At 43.3% G+C, this 7,844-nt stretch overlaps 1 long non-coding RNA gene across 1 annotated transcript in view; it reads left to right on the top strand.

Moving 5' to 3' along the window:
* LOC148150130 (uncharacterized) overlaps positions 1 to 5,964 on the top strand; it is a 42,362-nt gene extending 36,398 nt beyond the window's left edge. The window contains exon 3 of the long non-coding RNA XR_015756832.1: positions 4,767 to 5,964. This is a non-coding gene — a long non-coding RNA (uncharacterized LOC148150130). The remainder of the gene's footprint in view (positions 1 to 4,766) is intronic.
* Positions 5,965 to 7,844: the final 1,880 nt, after the last annotated feature.

Genomic DNA, 7,844 nt, shown 5'->3' on the forward strand with positions numbered 1-7,844 from the left:
ACTGCTGATTGCACAAACTTTTCAGTGGACTGATACTGGGCTAAAATAGTTAATTATATTAGAGGGTAGATTATTTAGGTATATATTCCCTCAAATGTAAAAGATTAACTGTGATCTAATTGTTTAAAACAATGAAAGAGATTGGTAACTAAGACTATAATTTATTTTGGTGGGGGCTGTGAGATTGGGGCCAGGGCCAGAACAAGGTGAGATAACCTTTAAATTAGGGTTTGCTAATTGTGACGTGATAACAGGAAAAACATCTTCACAACAACATACGTAGTCATCTGGAACTCTCTCCTTCAAAATACTTTGAAATTGCAAGTCAATTGAAATAAATCAGAACTGAAATTAACATATTTTTTTCAAGACAGTAATGGTCATGGAACAAATGTGGTGTAAATGGGTTTAAGTTGGAGATCACAGGGGGCAAATATCTCCTTTTGTCCCTATATTGCTGGTGGAATGCTTATCAATGTCTTCTAGTTGCTGAATTGCAGATTTTGCAGATTTAGCAGGTCAGAGACGTAGATCAGAATTTGCAAATATGACCTTTGTATGGCATTGACACAAACACTTAGAAAATGAAATAAGTTTTCTAATTTATATGTTTAGATAGGAACCTGAGGTGGAGATGCCTGTGTTGGACTGGGGTGGACAAGGTCCGAAGTAATACAACACCAGGTTATAGTCCAACAGGTTTATCTAAAATCACAATCTGTTCCTTTGTCAGTCGAAGTGAAGAGAAGCACACAGGCACAAAATCCATAGACAGACAGATCAAATGATCATACAGTTTGTATGAATGGAGTGTCTACAAGCTGAATAACAAGTCTCTGCAGGTGATCAAATGTGTCAAATGGTGTGAGTAAAGTGTCAACAACTGAATAGCAAGTGAAGGGATGACCAATGATCCGATTTATTGAGGCAGAGAGATAATCACAAAAAATTAAAATACAATGGTGCTGGAGAGCAACCAAATGGCCGGAATAACATGATAGGTATGAGTCACATGCTGAGGGTCTAACCATGTAACAAGTAATCCAAAACTGTACAAACTAATTAAAGTACAGAGATCATAACAAGTTATCAAGCTGACAGTGTCAAAACAGGACAGTAAGGAAGATTTTACAAATACAGAACAATGTGGTAGGGTCACATGTAGCATAATATCAACCCAGGTCCGTCACGTTTGAGACTGTCTTCATGGGTATGGAACCTTTTTATCAGTTTTTGCAAGGTGATTCTGCATTGTTGTGTATCTTGAAGGCCACCTTAGAGGACGCTTACCTGAAGATCAGAAGCTGAACGTCTTTGACTGCTGAAGTGTTCCTCAACTGGGAGGGAACATTCCTGACTGGTGCTTGTTGCATGGTGTCCATTTATTCGTTGTCATAGCGTCTGCATTGGCATGAGTTCCATAAGTATCTGCTATGTACATGGTGGGTGAAGTTTCCATGTGTGATGGTAGTGTCCATGTCATTGATCTGGCAGGGTTGTGTGGTGTTGTGGTCAGTGTTGTCCCAAAGCCTTCAGGCAGATACTCAAAAAGATTAATGAGGGCAAAGCAGTAGACTTTGTTTAAGTGGACTTTAGTATTGTAGACTAAATCATAAAATTAGATCACATGGGATTCAGGGTGAGCTTACCAAATGGATACAAAATTGGCTTGATGTTAGGAGTCAGAGGGTGGTGGTGGATTCAGACTGGAGACCTGTTCCACAGGGATTGGTACTGGGTGCACTTTTGTTTGTCATTTATATAAACTATTGGGATGAGAATATAGGAGGCATGGTTAGTTAGCTTGCGGATGACGCCAAAATTGTTGGTATAATTGACAGTGACAATGTTGTACATCTCTATGACTCTATAATTGGATCAAAGGGCTGAGGTGTGGCAATTTTAGTTTGGATAAATGCGAGGTATTGCATTTTAGTAAAACAAACAAGGGCAGGACTTAGATAATTTCTGTTAGGGCGCTGGGTAATGTTGTAGAACTGAGAGACCCAGGAGTTCAGGTACAAAATTCTTTGAAATTTGCGTCATAGGTTAGACAGAGTGGTTAAGAAGGTATTTAGCATGCTTGACTTTATTGCTCAGACCTCTGAGTATTGGAGTTGGAACATCATGTTGAGCATGTACAGAATATTGGTGAGACAGAATATTCTGGAGTAATGTGTCCAGTTCTGGTCATCCTGCTGAAGGAAGGATATTATTAAATTGCAGAAGGCTCAGAAAAGATTTCCTAGGATATTGCCGGAAGTGGAGGGTTCGAGTTATAAAAATAGGCTGAATAGGATGGCACTTTTTTCACTGCAGCATAGGAGTGAAACATGCTTGGCATAGATAAGGTGGCCCATGATAGTGTCTTAGCATCTTATGGTGGTCTCTTGACCCAGCATCCAAGGTGGCTGGCAGTGCGAGCAAGACCCAGTGTGTACCTGGCGATCAGAGACTGCGAGCGGGTCCTGCAATCGGAAACTGTGAGCGGGTCCTGCCAGTAATATTCTGGAGGCAGCAGGAGGAGATTGGAGGTGACAGCTTCAGTGGTGGCAGCAGCAGTGATGACATGCCAGCCTAACACGGTGGTGAGGAAGGTTCCCCCGGTATCTATGGCGGCAGTGAGAACAGGCAGCTGTGGTCTCCCGGAGAGCGAGCTCAGTAGCAGAGACTGGGGCCCCAGCAGGCACTCATCACAGACTATTGAACTTTTAACTTGATTCCTTTATTATTCTAGTTTATATTAAGAAGGACTTTAATGTTAACCATTACTTTATTTCTTTAATTTTCTACTTACTCTACGAAGGTCTGTAATGCTTAACTTTTTAATTTTGCTTTGTTTTACTACTTCGTACCTGAGTTTTTTGTATCCAGGTACCTTTGTACCTAAAATAGCACTGTGTGTGTGGTGACATTAGATACTTTTCACTGTACTCCTGTACTTCTGTACTCGGGTACACGTGACAATAAAATCTAAATCTAAATCCAATCTAAATCTTTTCCCTAAGGTGGGGGAGTTCAAAACTAAGAGGCATATTTTTAAGGTGAAGAGAAGAAGGTTTTAGAAAGGACATGAGGAGCAATGTTTTTGCAGAAAGAGTGGCTTGTGTGTGGAATTAACTGCCAGAAGAAATGATGGATGCAGGTACAGTTACAACATTTCAAAGTAATTTGGACAAGCACATGAATAGGAAAGGATTGGAGGGATATGGGCCAACTAGTTTAGTTTGGGAACATGGTCAGCAAGGGTCTGTTTCCATGCTGTGTGACTCTATGACTTTATAAAGGAACCTAAAATAAACCAAAGAATGCAAATCCTGGGAATCAGAAACAATACAAACTGCTGGAGAAACTCAGCAGGTCTGGCAGCATCTCTGGATAGAAAACAAAATTAACTTTTTTATACTGACTCTTCTTTAGAACTGATTATCGAATCATAGAATCCCTATATTGTGTAAACAGGCCATTTGGCCCAACAGGTCCACCTTGAACCTCCAGAAAGCATCCCACCCGCACCCATCTCCCTTACCTTATCCCTGTAACCCTGCATTTCTCATGTCTAACCTACCTAACCTGCACATCCCTGAACACTATGGGCAATTTAGTATTGCCAATCCACCTAACTTGCACACCTTTGGAGTGTGGAAGGCAACTGGAGTACCCGGCAGAAACACACACAGATAGTCGGGAGAACGTGCAAACTCCACACAGACAGTCACCCAAGAGTGTAATCAAACTGGCTCTCCGATGCTGTGAGGCAGCAGTGCTCACCACTGAGCCATCGTGCTGCCCTGAGGAAACGAGGAAAAGATTAAGTGAAGATGGAGCTCAGAGAGAGAGAAAAGAGCAGTTGGATAGACAAAGGAATGGGTAATGTTGTCTGGGAGAATCAATAGCTGCTAGTAGCTGACAACAGGTTGGTTGCAGTTCGTAGATGTATTGTTATAATCCTGAAACCAATAACTTTTATAACGCTATGACCATGAACAAAGAATTGTGACAGGATTTCACATTTTAAGATTTTTACTGAAACAAACCAATTAGAATCAACATTGATCAAACATTACTTAGTAGGCAACTAATAAAATAAATTACAGCAAAGCTATCCCTTTGTAGCCTTTTAACACAATGGAAAACCCATGACATGTTTATTCATTACACAACACTCTCTACAGAGATGTAGTCTTAAGTTGAAAGCCTAATTCCTCTCAACATTAATAGGGTTTCTTCTCTTCAGTGTTCTATTAATCCAAGTCCTTTACACTCAGCCCTTTGAGCATAATTGAACCTTCCATTGTAAGGTTCCCTTTAGTTATTCCATGAGCTGTTTTTCACTATCCTTCTTTCCTCAAAGTTTCCTTCCTCCCAGCTGTCTGTTTAGTGAGTAACCCAAGAGAAACCCTTTTCTTCTCTTTAACATTTAAGCAACTGTGGTGATTTCTCTTTTCCCAAAATCCTTCCATTTGATTAGCTCTGATAGCTTGTGAATCTGAAGCAGTTAGGCCAGTTGCTTCTTTTTCATCCAGGTGTTAATGCTTATAACTGACTTTGACTAAGATTCCTGACTTTGTGGCAGTCAGATCACATGGGCATATTGTCAGGAAGAGTTCAGCACAACTTCTCAAGGCATTCTGTTTTATCTTAAAGTGACAACCTAAAATGTAACTGTCTTAGAAAATACATCAGTGTTAACATCTTGCCCCCAAAATTAGAAGAACATTATGACAATACTATTTTTTCTCTAACATGTGGCGGCGGACTGCAAGGTGACCATCTGCAGGAACTGCAAACAGGAGGGTCACCTGACTAAGGACTGTCAGGAAGCAAAGAGCTGCAACCTGTGCGGAGAGGCGGGCCACATGTACAAGACCTGCCCAAGATGGGGGGGCTCCACTTACGCACAGATGGCTGGAGGTGGCAATGCGAGCCATGGACCCCCAAAGACCAGTAATGTGCACCCAGACAGCAGGGAAACAGAGTCTGGTGGCACCCAGAAAGAAGAACAGGCCGAAGTGGAGGAGGTGGCAACCAGTGGAGAGACACAGCAGCTGATCCTAGCTCTCGCTGGGCAGATGGAAGCAATGGAGGAGAAGGTAATCGAGCAGACAGAGGAGTGGATACCTGTTAAAAACAGGTAGAGAAAATCTGGCCAGGCCCCCAAAGCCTCCCAGCAAAGGGGGAAAAGACAGCTGCACGAGGGAGGGACGGCCAGCTCTTCGGATGGGGAAGACGGGCGCACAGAATGTCAGCACCACCAGAAGAAGAGACAGAGCACCATAGATAAAGAGGAGGGCATTTCCTCCCAACCAGGAAACAACGGACCCCCCGAAGTCTACCCTCCACCCAGTGAGAACCAGGGGGTACCCACTGCCCCACAACTACAGACAACTGAGAGCTGCGATCCTCTGACAGTCCCATTGTCAGACACAGAACTGGACGGTGCGGACCCTTGTCTTGGCTCAATGACTCCAGAGCAGGTAAATGACCACAGTGAGAGCCTGGATAGCTACCTCAGCCCAGCGAGGGTCCAGCAGTTCGTGCTCACCATGGGGATGCAGACAGCTACCCCAGAGACAGGACAGTCAAATGGACAACGGTAACCCCATAAACTGGGATTAAAAAAGGTTCATTTGCTCTAGTATAACAGGGCACCCACTCAGTAGGTGGGTTCTGCTGAAGCCACAGCTAAATAATAAGAGACTGGATGGTTAATAAAGGGAACTGTAAATAGGATAACTGTAAATTCGAGTAATTCAATCTGTTCTTTGTAATGTTAAGACATGCAATGTATATATCTATGAACGACATGACAAATTGTACAAGTACCAAAGATTTATTTCTATGAATAAAGTATATTTTGAAATAAAAAAAATACTATTTTTTCTCTAACATTACCAAACTACAACAATGTAAACTCCTCAACTAACTCAATACATATAATACAAGTGACATTATTCTCACTTGTTTGATCCATAAGTATCAGTAAGTACTAGCTAGGGTTTAAAGTTCAGTCTTGTCTTGTAAACCAGAATCTATGGATTTGTAGTTGTTACTACATTTCTATGGCTTGGACAGTGGCTGTCTCCCCAATGAGATGTTAACATGAAGCCTCAGCTAACCCCTTAACCAAATGTAAAAGATCCTAGGGTACTCTTCTGAGAAAGACCCGTGTCTGGACAATGTAAGCTCTCAACCAACACCATTAAGTCAGATTATTGGATCATCAGCATTGTCTATGGGCTCTTGCTCTGTACATATCGATTGCTGGATCATGGCTGTGGTTCTGCTTCACAGGCACTTTACTGAGGTCTTGAAGCATGGTACAGAAATGCAACTTATTTCTTTAGTTTTCACATGTCCATTAATGCATCTGCTGCACACGCCTCACTGTAACCACATCATCCGCCGACATTTCCACCATGTCCAAATGGACCCCACCACCAGGGATATATTTCCCTCCCCACCCCTTCCCGCAAAGACCGTTCCCTCTGTGACTACCTGGTCAGGTCCACGCCCCCCAACAACCCACCCTCCCTTCCTGGCACCTTCCCCTGCCACTGCAGGAATTGCAAAACCTGCGCCCACACCTCCTCCCTCATCTCCATCCAAGGCCGCAAAGGAGCCTTCCACATCCATCAAAATTTCACCTGCACATCCACCAATGTCATTTAATATATCCGTTGCTCCCGATGCGGTGTCCTCTACATTGGGGAGACTGGACGCCTCCTAGCACAGCGCTTTAGGGACCATCTCCGGGACACCTGCACCAATCAACCCCACCGCTCCGTCACCCAACATTTCAACACCCCCTCCCACTCTGCCGAGGACATTCAGGTCCTGGGCCTTCTCCACCGCTGCTCCCTCACCACCCGATGCCTGGAGGAAGAACGCCTCATCTTCTGCCTTGGAACACTTCAACCCCAGGGCATCAATGTGGACTTGACCAGTTTCCTCATTTCCCCTCCCCCCCCCACCTTACCCCAGTTCCAACCTTCCAGCTCTGCACTTTCCCATGACCTGTCCTACCTGCCAATCTCCCTTCCCACCTATCCGCTCCACTCTCCTCCCTGACCTATCACCTTCATCCCCATCCCCATTTACCTATTGTACTCTTTGCTACCTTCTCCCCAGCAGTGCCACCCCCACACTCCCCCCCCACCCCAATTTATCTCTCCACCCTGGAAGCTCTCTGTCTCCATTCCTGATGAAGGGCTTTTGCCTGAAACATCGATTTCCTGCTCCTCAGATGCTGCCTGACCTGCTGTGCTTTTCCAGCACCACTCTAATCCAGAGTCCTTAGAAAATTGTACATTTACCTTGGTCAAGTTGACATTGTCAAGAACAATATTATCATTAAGGTGTTGATCTTTTAATGCAATCCATGATCCCCCCTGTTCAGGTTTTAACTTCAGTTTTGCTTTGACTCCCATGTCTGAATGAAGTTAAGTGGGATGAGATCAAAACAAAACTTAAAATGACCAAACTGCAAATAGGTAGCAAGCTAACAAAAACAACAAGAAGAGGGAATAGAAAAATGGCAGGAAAAGCACAGTGTTAATCAGAAGTTATAACATTATGGTTTCAGGCATGAATTTACAATGTACATTGGTTGATCCTGTTTCAGTGATTCTGTATTTTCTCCAACTCCAATCTATACAGAAATGAAAATGTATCTGTCAACCTTGATAAGCTTCTGCACAACCTTTCAGTTTATTTCTGTAGGGTTATTTAGAAATATTGCCCTGACATTGTGTCTGATTAATTGTGCTTGGTGGTATTGCAGCATGCCATATGGTACTCCAACTGTTAGGGTTCGTCACACTAATCATGTTGTTATGTTTCAG

Source organism: Chiloscyllium plagiosum, unplaced genomic scaffold (assembly GCF_037043375.1).
Source record: "Chiloscyllium plagiosum isolate Xiang-an unplaced genomic scaffold, Cpla_swu_hap1 HiC_scaffold_4, whole genome shotgun sequence".
NCBI classification, from domain to species: domain Eukaryota; kingdom Metazoa; phylum Chordata; class Chondrichthyes; order Orectolobiformes; family Hemiscylliidae; genus Chiloscyllium; species Chiloscyllium plagiosum.